Source organism: Bubalus kerabau, chromosome 6, assembly GCF_029407905.1.
Source record: "Bubalus kerabau isolate K-KA32 ecotype Philippines breed swamp buffalo chromosome 6, PCC_UOA_SB_1v2, whole genome shotgun sequence".
Lineage (NCBI taxonomy): Eukaryota > Metazoa > Chordata > Mammalia > Artiodactyla > Bovidae > Bubalus > Bubalus kerabau.
In genome coordinates, this window is record NC_073629.1 from 53,114,360 (window position 1) to 53,138,493 (window position 24,134).

Here is a 24,134-nt window from a genome sequence, read left to right on the forward strand (position 1 = left end):
CTAGGACCTTGTTGCCTGTAAATTCCCTTTGTATGAAATAGGAAAGAGCCATTCAACAAAGATCCTGTCTGAGCAAAGAGATTGAAAAAGTTAATTCTCTGTGCCAAAGAATTAGGCATAGGCTGATGCAGGCCCACCTGTGCAAGAATTGCTTCACAAGAAAAGGCACTTTGTGGGAAGAAAACGGCATCCTTTCCTGAAGAGCAATTTAGCCCTGTTCTAAGGGACAAGAACTGGTGAGTGGAGAACAGGCTGGAATTTAGCCCTAAGCACTTTGGCTAAGAATTTTTGTGCAGGGCAGAAACTCCACAACTGCACACAGTGACCGTGGATTTTTCACTACATTCTCAGCAATGACTAGTAAAGGGCATGACATACAACAGGTAAATATTAAAAAGCAGCCCATAAACATAAAAGCTTAGATTAGGGCCCCTAGTACTGCCTTAGTACCATTGTATATTCCAGATGTGTATTATCAGCTAATGACTATGGCAAAAAATGGCTGTGTCACATGGGAGGCAGTCATGTCCAGCAGAAGGCTCATCAGTAGCCGCTGAAGATAGTTTGTCATATCAAGGAGTAATGAAGTAGCTGGTAGGACCTGTTCCTAGTTTACATGAGAAATTTTCAAGGAAATTTATAGGGGTTTTAGGGTCCTGCAGTAAAAAGTGTGACAAGGCCAGTGAAGGTTTCTTCTGGGTTACTTTAGAAGGAAAGAATGCAATTGTGTATAAACTATCCTCCAATGTTCTATATCTCTTGGGAACTTAGCTCAATTATAACAGCCTGTTCAGAGAATGAATTGAGGAGACTAAACTTGGATATAGATTTGAACTTAAGAGAAACACCAATACAGTATACTAACACATATATATGGAATTTAGAAAGATGGTAACAATAACCCTGTGTACGAGACAGCAAAAGAGACACTGATGTATAGAACAGTCTTATGGACTCTGTGGGAGAGGGAGAAGGTGGGAAGATTTGGGAGAATGGCATTGAAACATGTAAAATATCATGTATGAAACGAGTTGCCAGTCCAGGTTCGATGCACGATACTGGATGCTTGGGGCTGGTGCACTGGGACGACCCAGAGATTGGTATGGGGAGGGAGGAGGGAGGAGGGTTCAGGATGGGGAACACATGTATACCTGTGGCGGGTTCATTTTGATATTTGGCAAAACTAATACAATTATGTAAAGTTTAAAAATAAAATAAAATTAAAAAAAAAAAACCAAAACCAAAAAAAAAAAAAAAGATTTGAACTTAGACAGTAAGCTAGAATATACTGCAACAACAACTAAATTTGTGAAAGTTGATTTACCAAAAAAGACAGGGGAATTTCTAAAGAAATGTCTGGTAATTATTCGAAGATATCACTCACTGAAAAGCGTGCCATGGCCACCTCATGCGAAGAGTTGACTCACTGGAAAAGACTCTGATACTGGGAGGGATTGGGGGCAGGAGGAGAAGGGAACGATAGAGGATGAGATGGCTGGATGGCATCACTGACTCGATGGACGTGAGTCTGAGTGAACTCCAGGAGTTGATGATGGACAGGGAGGACTGGCGTGCTGCGATTCATGGGGTTGCAAAGAGTCGGACACGACTGAGCGACTGAACTGAATTGAACTGAAGCAAGGAAAAAATGCCAATACAAACTATGATTTTTAAAACATATCTCGATTTCAGAAATGTTATAATAATTTTTTAAAAAATGTTACAGAACTGGTGAAATATAGATTATAAAATATAGATTATAAAATCACATTTTTGTGCTTCTAATATACTGCTATATATCTTTAAGGAAAACATAAATTATTTCCCTGTGAGAGCAAAGTAACGGTTCAAGTTCCCTTGACAGGTACATCTTCATGGCAGAGTACAGTTTGTTATCAAAATTTCATAATACCATCTGTTAAGATCATTTTCATATAATTCCATGCTCATTGAACAAGTAATTTGGTGTTCCTGGAACCCTTCTCTACAGGGGAAAGACTATGTTGACCAATCTGCCAGAATATTCCATTACACTTGGCAGTCACAACTTTTACTGTAAATTAATATATCACCATGTGATTTATACATTAGTTTTCATAAGTTTCATGCCTCTGAGCTCAGTTAATTCTATTCTAGCTGATTTTCAACCTGCAAAGCTAAGAGCTAAACTCTAGAGGAAACGACTCCATAGCATTATCACCATGTGAGGCACTAGTTGAAGCTCTTTGTCAACTTTAAAACACAAATAGCACTTTGAGCATGTGACTTTTGATCTATTTGACCAGAAGATATTTGAGAGCTGAGTGTCTATTTACCTTCACATCTTCCACAGGGCCCAGTATAATGCTCAGAAACTGAAGGTACCACATGGATATTAGAAGAGAGATGGCTCTACATTTCAGTGCATCTCTCAGGTATGCCTGGAGGCGGGCAACAGTCATTCTACATTGATGGTGATGTATGGCACTCAAAAATGAACCTGAATATGAATTTACAAGAGTTTTTAATGTCTTGGAATGAAAACGTGAAGAAAAAAATGAAGATGACAGTATCATGTTATGGGGACTTTGCAGGAGGCTCAGTGGTAAAGAATCTGCTTGCAGTGCAGGAGATACAAGTTTGATCTCTAGGTCGGTAAGATCCCCTGGAGAAGGAAATGGCAACCCACTCCAGTATTCTTGCCTGGGAAATCCCATGGACAGAGGAGCCTGACAGGCTGCAGTTCATGGGGTTGCAAAAATTCAGACACGACTGAGTGACTGAGCATAGCACTATCATGTTCTATTTTCAGACCTGCATTTCTAATTTGAACTTAGTGTTTTGTAAATCTATTTTTTAAAGGTTGCAATGACCATTCTTTTCCTTCTTACATGTTTAGAAAATTTAAGTAAATGATACATGATAGAGACTATAATGTTCATTTTGGTGGCTCAGATGGTTAAGTATCTGTCTACAATGTGGGAGACCCGGGTTCGATCCCTGGGTTGGGAAGATCTCCTGGAGAAGGAAATGGCAGTCCACTCTAGTACTATTGCCTGGAAAATCCCATGGACAGAGGAGCCTGGTAGGCTACAGTCCATGGGGTCGAAAAGAGTCGGACACGACTGAGTGACTTCACTTTCACTTTCACAGTTGCCTAGAAATATCAAAGTCCAATTTCTATTTATTACCGTGTAGCTAAAGAAACATATTTGTATACTTACATCTCCCAGTTATTGATTACCAAGGAAATCAACACATATAACACAATACTTTGGCTTACTATTTTATGTTCATTTTCTTTAGTAAAACACACGAGATGGCTGAAATTATGGATGCCCTTTTTGCTTGGATGGATCTCAACCAAATATTCTGAAACATCTGGAATCTCTCACTCTAGAAAAAATAAACAATAAAAGCATTTCTCAAGTTTAATGTGTGTGAAAGTTCGATGTAGAGAGAGCCTTCTTACCAGGAGAACTCTGGCAAGTTAGTTGTCAAGAATCCTTAAGCTGTGGTACCTATAGCTTGAGATTAGTCTAATCACTTCATCTTGTCAGGTTTCCAGAGTTGATCAGACTGTTGCTATTTCCCCTTTTTCCTTTTCATTTGTCCCTGAACCCACAGTGGACTGAGCCACTCCACTGACCTTGCTTTTACCAAGGTCACCAAAGATCTTGGACACCCAATAAATTCTGCTTACTTATGTAATGTCTCTGCTGCATTTACTCAGAACGTGCAGACCCTGCTTTGTGCTCACCAGTCCCATTTCCTTTTCCTCCAGGGCATACAGCTCAACTACACTTCTCAGCCGCTGCCTGCAGTTAAGTGGGGCCACGTGACTAGATGCTGACTAGTGGAAAGTGAGAAGTGATGTGTGCCACTTCTGGGCTTGGCCCTTCAACTTTCTACACTCATGATTCTCCATGTGTGTTCTCTCTCTTTCCAGGGGATCTGGTAGAGGATGCTAAGACCCTAGAGGAGGGCAAAGCCAGATGACAGAATGAACCTAGGTATTTAAATAGCTGCTTTGAGGCATGCCCTCCCCTTCCTAATAACTTCAGTGGAGTGTGATGAGACTAAGAAATGAAATTTTACTGTGTTAAGCCATTGAGATTTGAGATTATCATATTTGTAAGCTGTTACCAATACTTCCTTGGCTTCTGTGATGCTACACCCTTGCCTAAATTTCATATCCATTTATCCCTTCATTTCTTATTTTCTTGGACTGCTCTACTCATTCCTTAAATATTTTTTTAATCTGCATTTCCCTAGCCCACTGTTTTCTTCCTCTACATATGTTCTGTGAACAAGTCCACATACTCTCCTGGTTTACTTCTGATATGCTAGTGAGTTAGAGTAGTAAACATGTTCCCAAATATTAGATATAATTTTTACTAAATAAGTGTATACTAAATCTATTTTGTATCATTTAATGAAGCTTTGTTTTAATGACTTTGAAATCTTTATTATCTATTTCCTCATCTCCCCCATTATGCGATAAATTTAGAGTTTATCATATCTTTTTTCTAGTTCTTTTATTGGACTATAAAAGCTTTTCATCTACTCAACTATTATTTATTGAATATGTGCAAGGAACTGTCTTATTCCTTTCTTGCTGACACCTAGAACAGTGTCTTGCATGGTGCAGGCAATTGGTGAATGTTGATTGAACTGAATAGAATTATTTATTGCATGGGCTTCCTTGGTGGCTGAGACGGTAAAGAATCTGCCAACAATGCGGAAGACCTGGGTTCAATCCCTGGGTTTGCAAAGATACCCTGGAGAAGGACATGGCAACCCACTCCAGTACTCTTCCCTGGAGAATCCACATAGATTATTGGTGAGCTACAGTCCATGGAGGTCACAAAGAGTCAGACACGACTGAGCAGCTAAGAATGCACACACATTTATTGCATACTTGCTGTGTAAAATCTGCTATGTAAAATCTCTTTGCTGGAGCTAGTGTGAGACAAAAATAAATAAATGGCTTGATCTCTGTTTACTCTCTTCATCTCTCTCTATGTCAAACATCCTCCTACTTCCACCCCAATTAGCAAATGTTTCCTATCATTTGCAGTTCCAGAAATGATTCACAATTTTGGTACTAAGAGGTAGGTTCTCTTAGAGTGAGGTCCTAAGATAAATCCAAACTTTGACTTGATTTTATTACTAGGATACTTTTTTTTTATATTAAACTACAGTTGGTTTACAATGTTGTATTAATTTCTGCTATAAATAGTAGATTAATTGATGTTTCATTCTTTTTTCTCTGCCTACATTTCAGAAGTATTGGAATGTGGAGAATTAACTGTTTTTATCTACCATGAAATTGCATTTTCTTTTTGCTTAGGTCATTTGAGACTATATGTATCTTTACTTTGTATCTTTTATTGGGTAATTCCATTCACTGGAATAATACATTCATATATTGTACTGATACTGTCAGGTTTTAACACTAATTACCAGTAGCCAATTTTGCTTTTCCTTTCTTCCTTGTTTTCAAGGATTCTTCACCAGGTGTATTCATCTGTGCTTTGTGAATTTTCTCCCGAGATGTTTTCATCTTGGTTTTCATTCTCAACTGCATTTTTTTTTTAATGTCTTTAAATATTTTGGCTTAGAGCCACATAACTGATCCTTGGATTTTTCGACTTGCAATTTTCTTTTCTTTTTTGCAATACCTTATTCAAAATGTTTGCCCTTTTCAAGGTTTCTCTCACTAAGAGAAAGTTTTTTGACAGCTATTTTGTTTATAAAGAATTTCACCAACCATTACTACTTTTACTATTACAATTATTATTATTATTACTTATACTACTAATATTATTTCTATAGTATTACAGTTTAGTTGCTTAATTCTAGTATAAACAAAAAGTTTCATTAGTGAGACAAGTTTCTGATCATGGTTGAGTTCTAAGTGACTCTATTTGCTGGTAGTGTGCTCTGATGCCCATCAGTCAGTCAGGGGTGTACATTCACAACAGAGTTTTATTGTTGGTAACTGCTTTGGTAGTGATAAATGTTATAAGAATTTCCATAGTACATTATAATTTTATTTATTGTAAGTCCAATAGTAAACTCAGAATGTCCAATTTTAATGGATTCTGCAAATAAAATAACTCACAAGGCAACTCCCCCAAATTGGTCAAAAATATACATTTTATTGCTTATCTATTTGTGTAAATGAAGAAGAAAAATTTGTATTTTGAAAGAGTCCAGTCCAAGACTGTGTGACGCTGAGAAAATTACCTAACATCTCTTTGCTTCATTAGGTTTTAATGAAATTAAATGAGTTAGAACAATGCTTGGTAAATAGTAAGCACTCCAAAGTGTTAGCTATTATTATTAACTAATTCAGCAAGTATAAATACCTGTCATTTGGAATCTATGTTTGCTGATAATGATGATGAAGTCACCATCCTATAGGAAAGAGAATGTTTCTCATTCTCGTCAAATATTTGCAATTACGGTGTATTCCTCTGAATGCCAATAACATCTAATGAAAGCTCTTTTTTTTCAAGTGAGAACCCAGAGATTCAGAACAGTCAAAGAACTTAGTAGTAAGGCAGGACTAGTAGATTCCTCAGGGACTTTTGATTCGTGTCAAACATGTTAGCAACTTTTTGTTGGCTCAGTTTAAAAGCAAAGAGAGTAACTCTTCATCAGTGTTTCTCAAAGTGTGGTTTATGAGGCTGTCCTCAGACTCTGAGGTGGATACTTGTTTAAAGTTTTTTTAGAACTCCCTAGGCTAATTGTTTGAAGGGTAACCAGTGTATCAGGTGTTTCTTATGTAACTTTAATTTGGAGACTCACAGCAAGTTCAGTAATGCAGGGAGAAAGTATCCTCACAGAATCAAATTGGACCAAAGCCAGGGCACCTTTTAGGGCAGGCCTTCCTACCCTAACTGAGATACTACGTTTGATGCTCTGCTTGTTCATCAAGCATCTCCCAACAATTGGTCCCCTTAAGATCCAGAAAACTTCTTCTGCCATGATTCTACAGTTGTGATCGGCAATCTTGGGTTCTTTAGCTGTTTTCCTCAACAGTAGGAAGAGAAAAGGAATTGTGCCACTCTCGTGATCGTGGAACTCAAATATGGGTCTGTTCCACCTTAAAGGGCCTAGGCTTGCCTAAGTGTTTGGGTCTTGCAGAGTTTGGGCACCACCATATTTGGAGCGTGCCTACTTTGGGGCGGGAACCTCCTTGAGAGTGATTAGGTCAGCGCTGGGGGAGGTGACCTTGTTGGGTTTCTGGCACCCGAGAACAGTAGTGCACTGTTTCTGCTGCCCGGGTTGGTGTAATTGGCCCAGACGCTCCACCACCGCGAGGCCGCCCAGGAGCTCCTCGCTGGCCGCCCCCGCGGCCCGTAGGTCGGTAAGAGGCGGGAAAGCAGCGCGCCTGCGCCGTGGGAACCGGGGCCGCAGGCGAAAAGCGGGGAGCGGAGGGGGGCCGTTGGAGCCGAGAAGCGTACAGAGCGGCGTGTGACGCGGGGACGCCGCGCGCTCCCAACGTCGCCCCGGTTTGACGCACACGGCACCAAACTGTGAGTTTCAGGGGTTATTTGGTCGGAATCGCCGGGACCCGTGTGGGTTTGGGGCCTCTGGGCTGTGGCGGCGCGGGACTGGGGGTGGCGGAAGAACTTGGGGGACCCGGCCTTCGGCGCTCGGGCCCGGGGAGCTACGCCCTAGGCTGGGTCCCAACCATCCAAAAGGACGCATTTTGCCGCACAGGCTAAGATGGCGGCGGCGGCCGAGGAGGCGGAGTTGGTGCTACACAAGGAGCCCGGGCCCCGGGTTCGGGGAGGCGGCGGCCGCGGGGGGCGGCGGAACCTGAGGTGAGCGGCGGTCGCCGCCGCGGGGCGGGACTCGGCGGAGGTGGGGAGGGGGGACTTTACCACGGCGGCGTCGGAGGATCCGGTAGCGGACACAAAGGGGTTGAGCTGGGCACTAGACTTGGGGGTTTTGTTTAGTCACATGAAGCCGAGCAGCCAGTGAGCAGTAGGGGGAAGGGGGCCGAGATCTGGCGGCTTGGGGAGCCTGGCGGTCGCCATTGCAATGCACTGAGTAACGGGGCGGTCCGAGAGCAGTCACCAACCCCCTCTCTTCGGGGCTGCTCCGTCTCGGCCAGAAGCGTAGGCTCTGGCGTTAACTGTATACACCCCTCCCCTAACGTGGGACCAGGACCGCATAGCCCTCCCCTCCCCGTGTTCTGCAAGATCTTATGCCGCTAGGTGCCTGGGAAGTAACAGCAAGAGGTAAATCGCTCAAAGTGGGTTGCCAGGGGCTTGGTGGGTGTCCAGCTAAAGCTTTTTGCTTCTCCAGGTCTGATTCCCTGGCCTTTGTGTCCCTGGGAGCTTAATCTCTGCCAGAGGGAAGCAGGTGTGCTCCACTTCTCCCGTGAACCTGAAGATGAGTTGTCCCAGACCCTTCTCAGTGATTGGAAACTTAGGTGGTGGAACTAACGGTTTCTTGTTACGAGACTTCCACAGACGACTTTCGTGTTGGGATCCATCCATGGTTTAGCAACATTAGTGGAAAACTTTTCTTGAACTGTTTAAGTAACATTGATACAAATTTAGTTGTTAGAAAACTTTCATGTCTAGAGTTAAGATTTTGTGTGGTCCTTGAGAAGTATTCAACGAGAGAAACACAGTTGAGGTCCTTGATGGTCCTGTTTCTTATACAAGTTAATAATATCGTCAGCAGAAATAACCAGAACACCATCATCTATTCTGGCCAGTCCTAACTAATGCCAGGCTTGTTGCATCCGGATGATAGATTAGATTTGCCTTAATAGTATATTGCCTCTCTGCAGTAGTTCAGTTACATAGTTTTGGTCCCACAAGAAAAAGAGCATTTCAAAAAATAGACAACTCAAATTTCTCAAAGAAAGGAAATCTGCTGTTTGCCTTCATTCATATGTGTAAGTATCCAGGAAACTTGATGGCAGCAATATTTACATCCATCGATTTTTGTAAGGAAAAATTAGTGTTTATAAAGAAGTTACAATTTAGTTGAGATATTTTAATAGGTAAAGCATGAAGCCTTGACTAGTATTAATGTACATTGCTAGTATATATTTACATTGCTGTCAAAATCATGGTGGTGGTGTGAGTTTTAATTTCTAACATAATTTAAAATTATATAGCACCTACATCTATAGCATACTTTGTATATTTGTAATATTTCTAAATACAAAATTTGGAAACAACTAATGTTTTGGCCAGGTCACATTAACAAGTTAAATTACTTTACTGAAGGGATAGTTAAACATACTTATATAACTAACTTTAGATGTGTTTGAATTGAAATTTGAACTTTTCAGCATCTCTTAAAACTTTGATTTTCCTTGTTTTATGTTGCCCCCTCTTTTAACTTTTCTCCTAATAGAGAACAATCTTGTATTAATGAGAGATACATTATTATCAGCAAAATTATTATTGAATCATATAGTTTTAGCTTAGAAGGAATCTTAGAGAACAACTAGTGTTACCCTCTTTTACAATATTTTGAGGGCCAAAGATGATTGCGTTAAGGGCATAATGGAAAATCGTCTCTCAACTTCCATCTCATTGGTCTTTTCATTGGTCACATTGCTGGGATAAGGAGGTGACCATCTGCAACTAATCATGGTTATAAAACAAAACAAGGGAGTATGTTTGAGAGTACTTGTTATTTAGATACTGTTATACTGATGAGAAATTCTGTGATGGTAATTGAAAACGTGTATTTAACTTGATACGGTGACGTTTTAAAGTGACTTCCAAAGTGAAACAAATTCAGATAAAAAATACAGGCATATCAGATAATTTCAAAGCAATGTTGCTTTTGAATTTTGAGGTTTCCAAAATAATCTTGACTTAGAAACTTAACAAAACAGGTAGGTTGATAAACTTCTGGAAAGTTTGAAGTAATTGCAGTTACTACCAGTTATTACGTAAGAAATGAGGTAGATGCTAATGCCTTTCATTTTCTAATAGCATTTTAGTTGGATAAATGGACATGCCACTTTGACCACGTTAAAAGCAACTTAAGACTAACTAGTGTACTGTTGAATAGTAAATCTGTAAGATCTTTTAGGAATTCAACAAGTAGTAAAATCATTTATGATGGGGCCCCACAGTTATCTTTAACATCTATGGATATCATGTTTAACAACAACAGGTACATTGTCTTTAGGTTTTAAAGCTTTTATGGGTCATTTAAAGCTCATTTCGGACAAGGCAATGGCACCCCACTCCAGTACTCTTGCCTGGAAAATCCCATGGACGGAGGAGCCTGGTGGGCTGCAGTCCATGGGGTCGCTAAGAGTTGGACACGACTGAGCAACTTCACTTTCACTTTTCACTTTCATGCATTGGAGAAGGAAATGGCAACCCACTCCAGTGTTCTTGCCTGGAGAATCCCAGGGACGGGGGAGCCTGTTGGGCTGCCGTCTATGGGGTCGCACAGAGTCAGACACGACTGAAGCGACTTAGCAGCAGCTAAGGCTCATTTAAATTATTGATTCTTCTAGGAAACTTGATATATTAATTTGCAACACTATGTGAGTGGATTTATATATACTTTGGTCTTGTGATAATTAGGAATACTTCTGATTATTTGTAATTATGAAGTGAGTCTGTTGCCCGCAAACATCAAACTTTTTGCAGGTTTAATTTGTCATTTGAGTTATAAGAAAGGGAGAATATTTTATTGTAGTTGAGTTGAGACTGTACTGGGTAACAGGAGGGGAAAATACAGACTCAAGGACAATTACTTGAAGTGGTGGAGTTACTTGTCATTTAAACAGTTTAAAGAAATTGGTTGTTAGAAGAGATCAGGTTCATCTTTCTTTCACCCCAAATGCATTGCTAGTATATAGGGTTACTTATTTAGGCTCTTCTCAGAATGTGATTCGAAGGGAAAGCAGGGGATCTCATTCTTGTGGAGATGCTTTTCTCATGACTGCTTTTCAGGCATATATTAAGGCAGCTAGCTGTAGCAAGCTGAATCCAGAAATTGGAATGTTGAATTACCTAGCCCTAATTTTATAGAACACTGCTGCTGCTAAGTTGCTTCAGTCGTGTCCGACTCTGTGTGACCCCATAGACAGCAGCCCACCAGGCTCCCTCGTCCCTGGGATTCTCCAGGCAAGAACAACTGGAGTGGGTTGCCATTTCCTTCTCCAATGTGTGAAAGTGAAAAGTGAAAGTGAAGTCGCTCAGTCGTGTCCGACCCTCAGCGACCCCATGGACTGCAGCCTTCCAGGCTCCTCCGTCCATGGGATTTTCCAGGCAAGAGTACTGGAGTGGGGTGCCATTGCCTTCTCTGATCGAACACTAGTTTTAGCAGTTTTTTTTTAAGTTTTTAATTTATAGTTTATAAAACATGCTAATAAAGGATGGATAGTATAATATTTTAGATATTCAAATTAACTTTTTTTAACATTTGTTATTAATCTCTCTGGTATAGTCTGCTTTGTAAATATTAAACAAAATTATGTAGCACTGACTGAAGCAGTTCCAGAAGTCAAGTCTTTTAATTGGGTTTATTAGGTGGGAATAGCTGCTTTTGATAGTTCCATTTGCACCATTGAATTTTGAGAGAACTGAGAGTAATGAAATTGAGACTAATCAAACTGATTCTAGCACTAGCTCACCCTGCTGGTTGACTAAAGTATTTCTCTTCTTCCCCCTCTTAAAACAAAATGAAACACCAAGATAAAGATCCCTTGAAATCTCAAAGCCAGAGCACTAAATTCAGTTCGTGGTCTTCAGATAGATGGAGTCTACAGGAAAAAAGTGTATTTTTCTCTCTAGGGCCTCACTTGCTGTTCTGTTTAATTTTTTTCTTAGATCTGCTGAAGCTAAACTGCCAAGTTACTATTATCTTTGAATTTACTACGAACTCTTATATGATTAGAAGGAGTTAGTGTGTTTTTGTTCCGTTAGGTTAAAAATAAAAGGTAGACTACCGAGAAATGTTAGCAGTCCTGTGAGACAACTTTTCAGGAGAAAAGTCCAGGAGGAATTTCCAAGAGGATTTCAAGAGGAAGAGAAGAAGAATTTTAGGGCAGCAGCAGCAGTGCATACTTCTCTTAGATGAGGGAAAGTGAGACTGTATTGAGATTACTGTTTCAAAGCGATTGCCCTTGCACTCTTCCTCTACCAGTCTTTTGCCCTACCTGTCTGTAAGCTGTAACCTTCCCATTTCATTTGGAATTCTTGGAACTCTGATTTTGTAAGTAACTTTGTGAAAAGTATAGATGAGTGATTTGTTCCTTGAAATTTGATTCCTGTTGTGGTATAAGTGATGTTGGTTAGAGTAATGAATATAAAGTTTTAGATATTAGCCTTTTTAGTATGTATGTCATTCATTGAGGTTGAAAATGCAGTTTTATTTATTTTTTTAAATTGAAATGTAGTTGATGTACCATATTATTTTAGTTTCAGGTGTACAACATAGTGGTCAACATTTATGGAATGATCACTACAATAAGTCTAGTAACTATCAGACTGCATACAAAGTTATTATAATATTATTGACCATATTTCTTATGCTGTATACTACTTCCCCATGACTTACTTATTTTATAACTAGAAGTTTGTGCCTTTTAATTTCCTTCACCTATTTTGCCCATGCCCTTCCCCACTCTGGCAATCACTCTATTCTCTGTATCTATGAGAAAACACAGCTTTTAAAAGACTTTGTACAAAGTCAGGAAACTAAATATGTTAATGAGTCAAAAGGATAATTTTAAAATAAAGTGCCTAATAAAGTGTGATTAAAGCACCGTTTTTAAAGTGTATTTACCTGTTTTATATCAATTATTTTTCTGATATTTATAAAAGATGAAAAATTTTACCCTTTTTTCCAGAGTATTTACCCTTTTACTTGAAAGCATAATATTTTTTTCATCAGTTTATTGAAGAAGATGTTAAACATAACTAGTACTTTCAAAACACCACAATTATTGGGGAAGGGGATGAATCCTAATTATTGTTGAATAGTTTGTGCAGGATGGGAGGATAAGGTTTAAAAAGAGGAAGTATTGATGTAAAACTGGTGGGATTAAGATCTAGCTCTGTGAGCACTAGGCAAGTAGATTGAATAATAATACCTTCATAGAGGTTTGGGTTTATATTACATAATTCATGTAGTAAAGCCCTTAGTTTTCTGGTATGCAGTGAATGCTGAATAAATATTAACTATTGAAATAATAATAGTTATTATCACCATTGTTTAATTGTTTTCGCTACAGTAACTTGACTGGAGAAGGAAATGGCAACCCACTCCAGTATTCTTGCCTAGCAAATCCCTTGGACAGAGGAACCTGGTGGGCTGCAGTCCATAGGGTGGTAAAAGAGTTGGACACAACTTGGCAACTAAACAACAACAGTATCTTGAAATTTTCACCTGTTAGTGATCTGAAGCTGTATACTTTTTTAGTGTTCCGTTTTGAGGCTTATGTCTTCAAAGGAATATAGGCACCAAAGTGTGGCATCTTCAGTTCTAGCAGCTAAAGCTGTAACCAGCGTTAATATTTCAGGAACACGTTTTCTTTTATGACTATCAAGTGATGAAAATAATAATAATGCATTTGAGAATGAGTGCATTTTAGTTCTTCCCAGCCAGTGTGTTGGTTTACTTTGTTACAACATCCTCAGTTTCTTCACTACCCTTTAGATTTTGACCATGAGGATTGTGGTAAGTATTAGTAGAGAGAAGGGCGAGAGTGGCTATGGATATTTGTGTGTAAAGTACATATAAACCCCAGATGAGAGTGAGGAGTGGCTTAAGCAGAAGCAGGATTGAGAAGAAGAATGTTACCTTCTCACTGCTTAGTCTGACTTAGTCAGGGGAATTCCCTCAAGTAGCATTTCCTTTTGGTGTTTCCCTCTCCATACTTTTTGTTTTATACATGTCTATGCTGGTTTAGTCTTAAACTTATTTCCCAATCTTTAAGTTTTTCTTATACCACCTACTTCCCCCACTACCAATACAATTTTTAAACTTTAAAGAAAATTGTAAAAGGCAGCTAGTAAAAGTATTTTTTAAGTTCACATGAGGAGAGGTGCGAGTATGAAATATTAGAAATTTAGTATTTGTTTAAAAAATACTTTCAATAGTTTGGAAAAGGAAGACAGGGGAAGTCACCCATAATCTTGTCACCACTATATAATCATTCGTATTAAAGGAAAGGAAGATGAGACTGACATTAATTAAGCATCTATTATTATTCCTTATAATGATGCTACTTTATAATATATATATTTATATTATATATTCCCATTTCATATGCAGGGAAACAAACTCAGATTTAGGTCATATAGACAGTAAACAGTAGAGCAGCCAAGTTTGAATGTAGGTATATTTTGGCTACAGATGAGACCTTTCTGTTCTGTCTTCCTATCCTTTCATTCCGTATATCTGCCATTTTACCTTATTATATAATTTGTAAGTTTTGTTTCCTGCTTATGAAACTTAACCTTATGAAAGCATTTTTCTGCCTACCCTCATTTCAGTTGGTGTCTTATTGCTCACATTGTTTATTCATACCCCCAAATAAAGGTTCTTTGTCTTGGGTGCTGGACGTGGTACAGTGATATTGGTCAAAATGGAAGCTGCTTTTTTCTTTAGTGAGTGACTAAGATGAAAAATAATCTAGCTTAATTAGAACTAATACTCTGGGATTAGAAATTTTATGAGTTTAATAGTACTGTCTGTTTGGTGAGACATTTAACACAAAATGGATATGTATAAGGAGAAGGCAATGGCACCCCACTCCAGTACTTTTGCCTGGAAAATCCCATGGATGGAGAAGCCTGGTAGGCTGCAGTCCATGGGGTCGCTAGAGTCAGACACGACTGAGCGACTTCACTTTCACTTTTCACTTTCCTGCATTGGAGAAGGAAATGGCAACCCACTCCAGTGTTCTTGCCTGGAGAATCCCAGGGACGGGGGAGCCTGGTGGGCTGCCGTCTATGGGGTCGCACAGAGTCGGACTCGACTGAAGTGACTTAGCAGCAGCAGCAGCAGCAGGATATGTAAAAAATGTAGGTAACATTTTAACAGTTTATAGCCAAATGAAAACAAAACTTTAAAAATATTTTTATACTCTGAAGTGTCTTAAGTTTCCTTGTTTAAAAATCTTTAAAATTGATATTAAAATTAAATAGGCACTTAAATCAACAGAATACTAGTTGATTTTAATATATAATATGTATATAATATTTAGTATATATATAATCTTTAGTATATAAAAAGAGAATGGGTTTAATATTGAATTTCTTGCACTCATTGGGTGGATGCCAAATAAATCTATAATCTATAAATAGGTTGTATAGGTCAGTACTGGCAGGTAGAAATATGTTGAGCCACAATGTGATTTAAATTTTTTTATAGCCACATTAAAAGATAAGTAAAATTAACATTTTTGACTCATTTTATTTAACCCCATATATCCAAATATTGTTATTTCAGCATGTACACATTATTGAGATACTTTACATTCTTTTTTTTCACACCAAGTCTTCAAAATCCAGTGTGTTACCTACTTAAAGGACGTCCTGGCTCAGACCAGCCAGACTCAGGTGCTCATTAGCCGTGTTTTGGACAGTGCAGATGTAGATAGTAAGTTCTGTACAAGTACCGAGAAAGGATAAAGTAGAAACTGAACTGTGTCTTAAGGATAGTTGCTAAAAGAGTATGCTGGGGAAAGAACATTCCCGTAAAGAAGTGATGGGAATTAAAAGAGGAGACATTATTAGAACCAAATAATAGGGTGGCTTGAATCCAGCTTAGGGATTTGGTTTCTCTGTGTGTGTGTGTGTGTTAGATAAATGTTGGAGGTTGCCTAATCCCGTGTTTTGCACATGAGCAGTTAATGAATATTGAATTATTAAGTGAATTAATATGAGGCAGAGTTTAAGAAAAGTGCTGGCAGAATACTAACAAAGCCTTGTGGGTCTTATAGCGGGAAAGAGTTGCATTTAGGGACTATTGGTGTTCTGTGATTAGAAATATGATGGAGAAAGGATGAGAATTGAGAAAAGGTTTTTAGATTTTACCATTATTGGTGACTTGTTTTTAAATGTTTTACTTATATATAATTTACATATATTTAACTGCACAAATCTTATGAATACAAGTAAATGAAATTCCACAAATAAAAACACCCAGTAACTTCAACCTAGATCAAGATGAAGAACATTTTCTGCACTGAAAAAGGTGCCTTGTGCCCTTCCTATTAATTCTCCCTCAAAGAAGTAACCACTTTTCTGACCGCCATCATCAGAAATAGGTTTGGCTTGTTTTCAAACTTGCTAATGGCATATTCGTCCTTTCCCAGTGTAGTGAGAGTTGATGCCTGAATCTGTCTCTTTACTATTATTGGCATTGTTGGATGAATTTGGAGATAAATTAGATGATAGGTAGTTTGTACTGTAGGCCTTTTTTTTTCCCAGTGTGATATATATCAACATCAGAGATGTTTTTTAGTTTTCATTAATAGTAACCCTTGAGAGGTTTTATAACAAGAAAATTTGTTTAGAATGCAGAGATTTGTATTGCCTCCATAGGTAACATAGTTGTCTGGCTTGCTTTCATTACAGTATCCTCTAGGCATATAGCCAAGAAGTAGGTAGAAGAGGTCTTGGATTGCCTCCTTATATAGCTGCTTTTTGGAACCTCTTTATTAGTAGCTTCTAGGCATTATGTAAGTTAGCTTTCATGCATTTCAGGTTGCTTAATAAGGTATTTGAGTATTTCTGATTGTGATTGTAGGGATAGAAATAAATTTTTGTACTTTCGTTTACAGGCAAGTATCCAATCTCAACCAGAAAGATTTTGCTGTTTAAAAAGTGTAAAGAACGAGAATGCTACCTTCAGAGAGTTGCACAAAAGTTTGAATGGTTAAAATCTATGAAGGACACTTTGTAAACTGATCTGCAGTGGAATTATTGATCATGGTTTTCACTTGTGCTTCAATAATTTTTTTGCAAATGGGATTAATGGTTACAGCATTGATTTTTCATGACTTGAGCACTGTAAACCTTATTGTAGTGTAACAATTGGTGCTTTTGGGAGAAAGATTTTTTCTGAAACATGTATTCTTATAATAAAGTTATAAAAAGTACATAACAATGAAAATATGTATCTTCACATTCTAGTATGCTGAGTTTTGAGGAATAGATGTGTTTTGTAAATTGTGCAGATGTGGACATGAAAATACTTTCTTGTTAATGTTTGGATTATGAATATTTTTGAGCTTATGAATGAAAGTATTTATATGAAGTTTTGTTGTTTGGAATTTGTACCAAGTTTGCTTAATAATTTCTTGCTCGAAGAATTTTGTTATCTTGAAGAAATAAAACTCATCTGTGAACTATTATTATGTAGGTTTTGTATTTGTGAAGTATAGAGGTCAAAATTGATTAGACATTGAAAAATATATTATCCTTAAAATACTAAGAATTTATATAATAGCTTTTGGGGACTAGATTTAGAATATTACAAACAAAATAATTAGCATGCTGTTATAGCTTTAAGACCTGACTTCTGTGTGTAGAAAGATAATATTTAAGGGAAAGTTCTATGTTTGTGTTTTGAAAAAATGAATGTTATATTTGAATTTGGTTTTGGGAGATGTAATTTTTTTGTTTTCAGAAAAACCTTTTAACTGTGGTTGTGTTTCTCCCAGCCTTCTCTTGTTTTAACTGGGTTAATTATTGTATAAAATTCATTTAGTATCACGCTAGGATAAGAATGCAGATATATAAAGCAAATGATGTGGTTCCTGCTCCAGAGAGGTCATTATCTAAGATACAACTTGAAGAGTGCTTAATAATGAAATATTTGAATTACTGGATTTACACAAGATGATATGACCAGTGTGTAGTAAGACTGTGAAAGCTTCCTGGGAAAAGTACTTTTTAACCTAGATTTTGAGTAAGTGATATTTATAGATTGGTGGAGAAGGAAGGGAGTATCAGCTAGGGTGAAGGTTTGTTAAAAAGCACAGAGATGGGAATTGTGGAATGCAAGTATTTTCCTTGTTTGAAGTAGAGACTGTTTTAAATGAATGTGATAAAAAGTAAAGCTTATAAGGTTGTGACCTGAGCTGGAGGAATCTAAAAAAGTTTGTGTTAGAAATAAGGAGTTCTACTAAAGGCCATTGAACAGAAATACATGAAGAAAAATGAGAAAGATCAGCAGCCAGATATGATATGATTAGAGAAGAGATTAAAGTGAGAAGGGCCAGTTAGGGATCATTATCTTGGTGAATGGTAGACAGGGTATATTAAGAGTAAGAATGGATAGTTTTAAAATAAAACAGGTGAAAATGTGGCTTCTAAGTTTGTAGTATAAAGTTAATATAAGAATGGAGCTATTTTATTAATACTATCTTTTGGTGTTGAAAATAAACTTATGTGGAGACACAGTTTACATATAAGTTACTAATACTAATTGAGATAAAATTTGCTTTATATTAAAAAACTTAGGAGCTTTTTTAACTTTAACTTATGAGCTTTAAAAAAAAACTTTGACAACTAAGACCAAGAAAGTTATGCTATAGTGGTATTTTTTAAAAATTGTTAGTACTGTCAACTATAGAAATATTTGAGATGAATAGTAAGAGATTGTAATTGTATTGTTGAGTTTTGAGTTATAATAGTACATTTAAGGCATGCCTTAAGGGATATTCTAATTGGAATGGGAGTTGGTATGAAAACAGAAGATAATAAAAATGAATAATCTGGACTACCAGTGTTTAAATTTTTTAGAAATAGATGTTGTTTTAATATTTGGAAGCAGTTGTGAACGCACTGCTCTTATTGGGGGAATCCCTAAAATGTAGTTCCCGCTGGGCAATAGTAGTTTCTGGTATTTAAGATGTGAGATGTTTGTCTTTACTGGGGTTTTTAAGAGTTCTTAAGTTGAATGTATACTGTTGTTTTAGAAGGGGCATCCCCAGTGGCTCAGTGGTAAAGAATCCGCCTGCCAGTGTAGGAGATGCAAGAGACGTGGGTTTGATCCCTGGGTGGGAAAGATCTTCTGGAGGAGGGCATGGCAACCCACTCCAGTATTATTGCCTAGAAAATTCCATTGTCAGAGAAGTCTGGCAGGCTACTGTCCAGGGGGTTGCAAAGACTTGGATACAATTGACCGAACATGCATGCATTGTCTTACAATGAGTATGATTATTAGAAAATATGAAAAATAGAATTATAAAATATGAAAAAATATAAAAATAATATAGTTTTAAAAGTATATTTCTGTCTCTTTTAGAGTTAGTAAATAGAACAGAGTTTAGAAGTTAATAGAGTCTTGGAGTTTTAAGATAGTATGTTAGTCTTATAACAAGTTTATATTTTAACCATTCTCATAGTTAATATAGGCTTAACTTTAGTTAGTAAAGAAGTTACTGTGGTTTCTGGCACCATGATAATATAGGGAGGTACATTTGACTTCATCCAAGTTACTTGTTGAGACAAATCAGGTAAAGCAAAGGACAATAGTTTGTCCCCTGCTGTCAGTGGGAAAGGAAATGGAGAAGGAAATGGCAACCCACTCCAATGGGAAAGGAAATTGGAGAAGGAAATGGCAACCCACTCCAGTGTTCTTGCCTGGAGAATCCCAGAGATGGGGGAGCCTAGTGGGCTGCCGTCTATAGGGTCGTACAGAGTCGGGCACGACTGAAGCGACTTAGCAGCAGCAGTCAGTGGGAAAAAGCATTTTTATCTGTATCACTGAGATTGGAGTTTCTATGTAGACAGGGTGGTAAAGGATGACAGCAGAACTATGTACTGTTCCATGAATATTGGATGATCTAGTGGTTTGGGAATAGGAAACTTGCCTGAAAACCTTGCCCTGAACCTCATTCTTGAATAGTTCCATATTTATACTTTTTGTGGCTGCAAACTTACTGGAAATAGACCCATCCTTACCTGTGTTCTCTGTCATAGGCCTCTGCATGCTCATAAGCAGCGAAAAATTACAACATAAATAAGGAGAGCCAGCAGTTTAAACAGGATGGAAACTAGAAAACCAAATTGACTATTCCATATATTTTGATCCTACTGAAACAGCTCATACAGGAGGGAGGTAGAAGAGGAGATAGAGGTATCTCTCTGGCTGTGGTGGAATCAAAGTCTTATGCTATGGCAGTGAATGTCTTAATGGTGGCATTGCCATTAGAGTGATACAAATGGTATCCTAAGTAGATGTCCTTTGGTGTGATATTGCTTGCCTGATTATCTCCTGGCTTACCTCCTTTTCCACGCCTTATTTCCCAGCTTTCTGTCAAGTTTGGTTACCCAGTACCCTTCTAACAGCTTTTTCTTAATTTAATTGGAATAGATTTCTTTCCCACTCTCCTCCCCTTTATAAATTGCATTATAATTTTTATGTGGTTTTATAAGAGTTAGAGGTGGTAGAAATACAAAGAAGAACTGTACAAAAAAGAGCTTCATGACCAAGATAATCACAATGGTGTGATCACTCACCTAGAGCCAGACATCCTGGAATGTGAAGTCAAGTGGGCCTTAGAAAGCATCACTACGAACAAAGCTAGTGGTGGTGATGGAATTCCAGTTGAGCTATTTCAAATCCTGAAAGATGATGCTGTGAAAGTGCTGCACTCAATCTGCCAGCAAATCTGGAAAACTCAGCAGTGGCCACAGGACTGGAAAAGGTCAGTTTTCATTCCAATCCCAAAGAAAGGCAATGCCAACGAATGCTCAAACTACCACACAGTTGCACTCATTTCACACGCTAGTAAAGTAATGCTCAAAATTCTCCAAGCCAGGCTTCAGCAATAGGTGAACCGTGAACTTCCAGATGTTCAAGCTGGTTTTAGAAAAGGCCGAGGAACCAGAGATCAAATTGCCAACATCTGCTGGATCATGGAAAAAGCAAGAGAGTTCCAGAAAAACATCTATTTTTGCTTCATTGACTATGCCAAAGCCTTTGACTGTGTGGATCACAATAAACTGTGGAAAATTCTGAAAGAGATGGGAATACCAGACCACCTGACCTGCCTCTTGAGAAACCTGTATGCAGGTCAGGAAGCAACAGTTAGAATTGGACATGGAACAACAGACTGGTTCCAAATAGGAAAAGGAGTCTGTCAAGGCAGTATATTGTCACCCTGCTAGTTTAACTTATATGCAGAGTACATCATGAGAAACGCTGGGCTGGAAGAAGAAATCTCAATAACCTCAGATATGCAGATGACACTACCCTTATGGCAGAAAGTGAAGAGGAACTAAAAAGCCTCTTGATGAAAGTGAAAGTGGAGAGTGAAAAAGTTGGCTTAAAGCTCAGCATTCAGAAAACGAAGATCATGGCATCTGGTCCCATCACTTTATGGGAAATAGATGGGGAAACAGTGGAAACAGTGTCAGACTTTATTCTTTTGGGCTCCAGAATCCCTGCAGATGGTGACTGCAGCCATGAAATTAAAAGACGCTTACTCCTTTAAAGGAGAGTTATGACCAACCTAGATAGCATATTCAAAAGCAGAGACATTACTTTGCCAACAAAGGTCCATCTAGTCAAGGCTATGGTTTTTCCTGTGGTCATGTATGGATGTGAGAGTTGGACTGTGAAGAAAGTTGAGCGCCGAAGACTTAATGCTTTTGAACTGTGGTGTTGGAGAAGACTCTTGAGAGTCCCTTGGACTGCAAGGAGATCCAACCAGTCCATTCTGAAGGAGATCAGCCCTGGGATTTCTTTGGAAGGAATGATGCTAAAGCTGAAACTAGTACTTTTGCCACCTCATGCGAAGAGCTAACTCATTGGAAAAGACTGTGATGCCTGGAGGGATTGGGGGCAGGAGGAGAAGGGGACGACAGAGGATGAGATGGCTGGATGGCATCACTGACTCGATGGACATGAGTCTGGGTGAACTCCGGGAGTTGGTGATGGACAGGGAGGCCTGGCGTGCTGTGATTCATGGGGTCGCAAAGAGTCAGACACGACTGAGCAACTGAACAGAACTGATAACAGTTTTATCTAAGTAAAAATAGCAAATGTTTGAAATGAATGGCAAAAATAATACTAGACATTCATATCAAGCAAAGGCTAAAACTTTTCTAGTCCAAAACCTTTGAATGAGAAAAAGAGAATTTTTTTTTAATTAATAAAAAATTAGACCACTAAACAATAGTAGGCTTGAGTGTTTCTGTGATAAACTCAAATAGCATTGAAACATGAAGTAGTGTTTTTAGAGAAATTGGTAACATCAGTCTTTTTCAGGAGATTTTAAATTACTTCTCAGAATTTAATAGATCAAGTAAACAAAAATTAAGGCTATGAAGATTTGGATAGCAATATGCTTTATCTAACAGGTATATGTCAAACTTTGTTCCCAATAAATACACATTTTTTCCAATTTATGTCAATTAAAAAAATTTTTTTAATGTCTTGGGCTTCAAAGAGAATTTGAAATTTTAAATAAGAGAAATTGTGTAAGTCAATATATTTTGACTACATTATAGAAAAGCTAGTTGTTAAAGCTAAAGTGATTTTAACTATTTGGGTGATTAAAACTGTATCCTACTCAAACTTGAGCCTAAATTTCATACTATTTAAAAAGGAGCAACAGGGAAGAAGACATGCCACATCAAAACTGGTGAAATGGATATCTTTTTAAACATAGTGGATTAAATAACCATTTATTTTGAAATCAACCCCCTTGTAGAATTATAATAATTTTTTTTAAAGCATAAGGTATCAAGGAAAAAACTGGAAAGTTGATCACAGAAGTAAAACTCTGGAAGCTGGAAAGCAGCAACTTTGTACCACTAAGAAAACTCAACTTTCCACTTTTGGTGGGAAAGGCCTAGAATGGTCTAGAATTGTGCTGTTGAACCCTGTGGTGCTTCAGGAATTAGTGGCTGCAGGTACCTTAGAAGAATTGTCTAAGAGTTAATAACAAATTAACAACCCTCATGGTGCCAAGAAGATATTTCTTACCTTTATCAAGGTTTCCTCTCTGATACTCTGTTCTTGAACAGTAGGCAAGCTCAGGTTAAGAGTGTCACACTCAGAAACAGAATTGAGAAGAATTTTACATGTTAAACTAGGAATCATCGAGTCTTCTCCTGGTTCTGAAAATACTAACATCAAGCTTCTGCCCCCAAAGGTAAGATTGGAAGAGTCATTCTGTTATAGCAAACTGATGAGGAAGAGGGACCAACAGATAATAACAGATGAGGATCCACCAGGAAAATCATCAGACTGATCATCTCACATTGACACTACCTATTAACAGAGAATTTCAAGGCAACTTTTTTTTTGAATCTTTTCCATTATAGTTTACCATAGGATATTGGCTATAGTTCTGTGTGCTACATAGTATAGGACTCTGTTGATGCACTCCATACATAGTAACCTGCCTCTGCCAACCTCAAACTCAGTCTAGTCCTCCCTTCCCTGCTGCAACCTGTAAATTTTTTTTTTCTTTTAATATTTCTGGGACTGTTTCTATTTTGTAAGCGAGTTCATTTGTATCGTATTTTAGATTCCATATATAAGTGATAGTATCAGTCTTTCTGTGTCAGAGTTCATTTATAATTGTGTGATAGTCTCTGGGTTCATTGACTAGACAACTTTTAGGTTTTTCATTTTAAACATTTTTTCATTTTAAAATATGAGATTAAGGATGACTAAGAGGAAGTGGATAGAAACTTTATTATAATAGTTTTAAAACTTAAGTTTTAAAAGAAAACTTTAAAAAGTTACCGATAATTTTGGAAATAAGGGGATAATTATATCTTTGAAATGAGAAAGGATATGAAGAGTCAATCCTTAGAAAACAAGCTCTTAGACATTTAGAATATGAAATACTTAACAGAAGAGTTAGAAATTTAGGATGTTAAATTTCTAGTAGAATGTTGGAAGGTAAAATTGAGAAAAGCTTTCACAAAACAGGACAAAAGAGTTGTGAGTTGTAAGAGAAAATAAAGCTAGAGGATCACTCTTGGCAAGTTCAACATATGAAAAATCAGAATTACAGAATGGGAGGAAATGGATGGAGGAAGTTATTTAAGAATAATTCCACAAAAATCTTGAGTTTCCACATTAGAAGGATTCATAGCATGCACAGCATAGTGACTCAGAAAAAAACCAAACAACATGATAGAATTTCAGGCATCAGAAACAGG

General features: G+C 37.8%; 1 protein-coding gene across 20 annotated transcripts in view; it reads left to right on the forward strand.

Moving 5' to 3' along the window:
* Positions 1-24,134, forward strand: part of ZNF644 (zinc finger protein 644) — a 130,500-nt gene that overhangs the window by 23,088 nt on the left and 83,278 nt on the right. For 2 of the 20 annotated variants that reach the window (XM_055585204.1, XM_055585203.1), the window contains exons 1-3: positions 7,093-7,526; positions 7,714-7,817; positions 8,305-8,905. The exons of 1 other annotated variant lie outside the window; for it this stretch is intronic. The gene's annotated coding sequence lies outside the window, so the exon portion shown is untranslated. 17 more of the 20 variants (XM_055585188.1, XM_055585187.1, XM_055585190.1 and 14 more) reach the window with 16 other exon arrangements.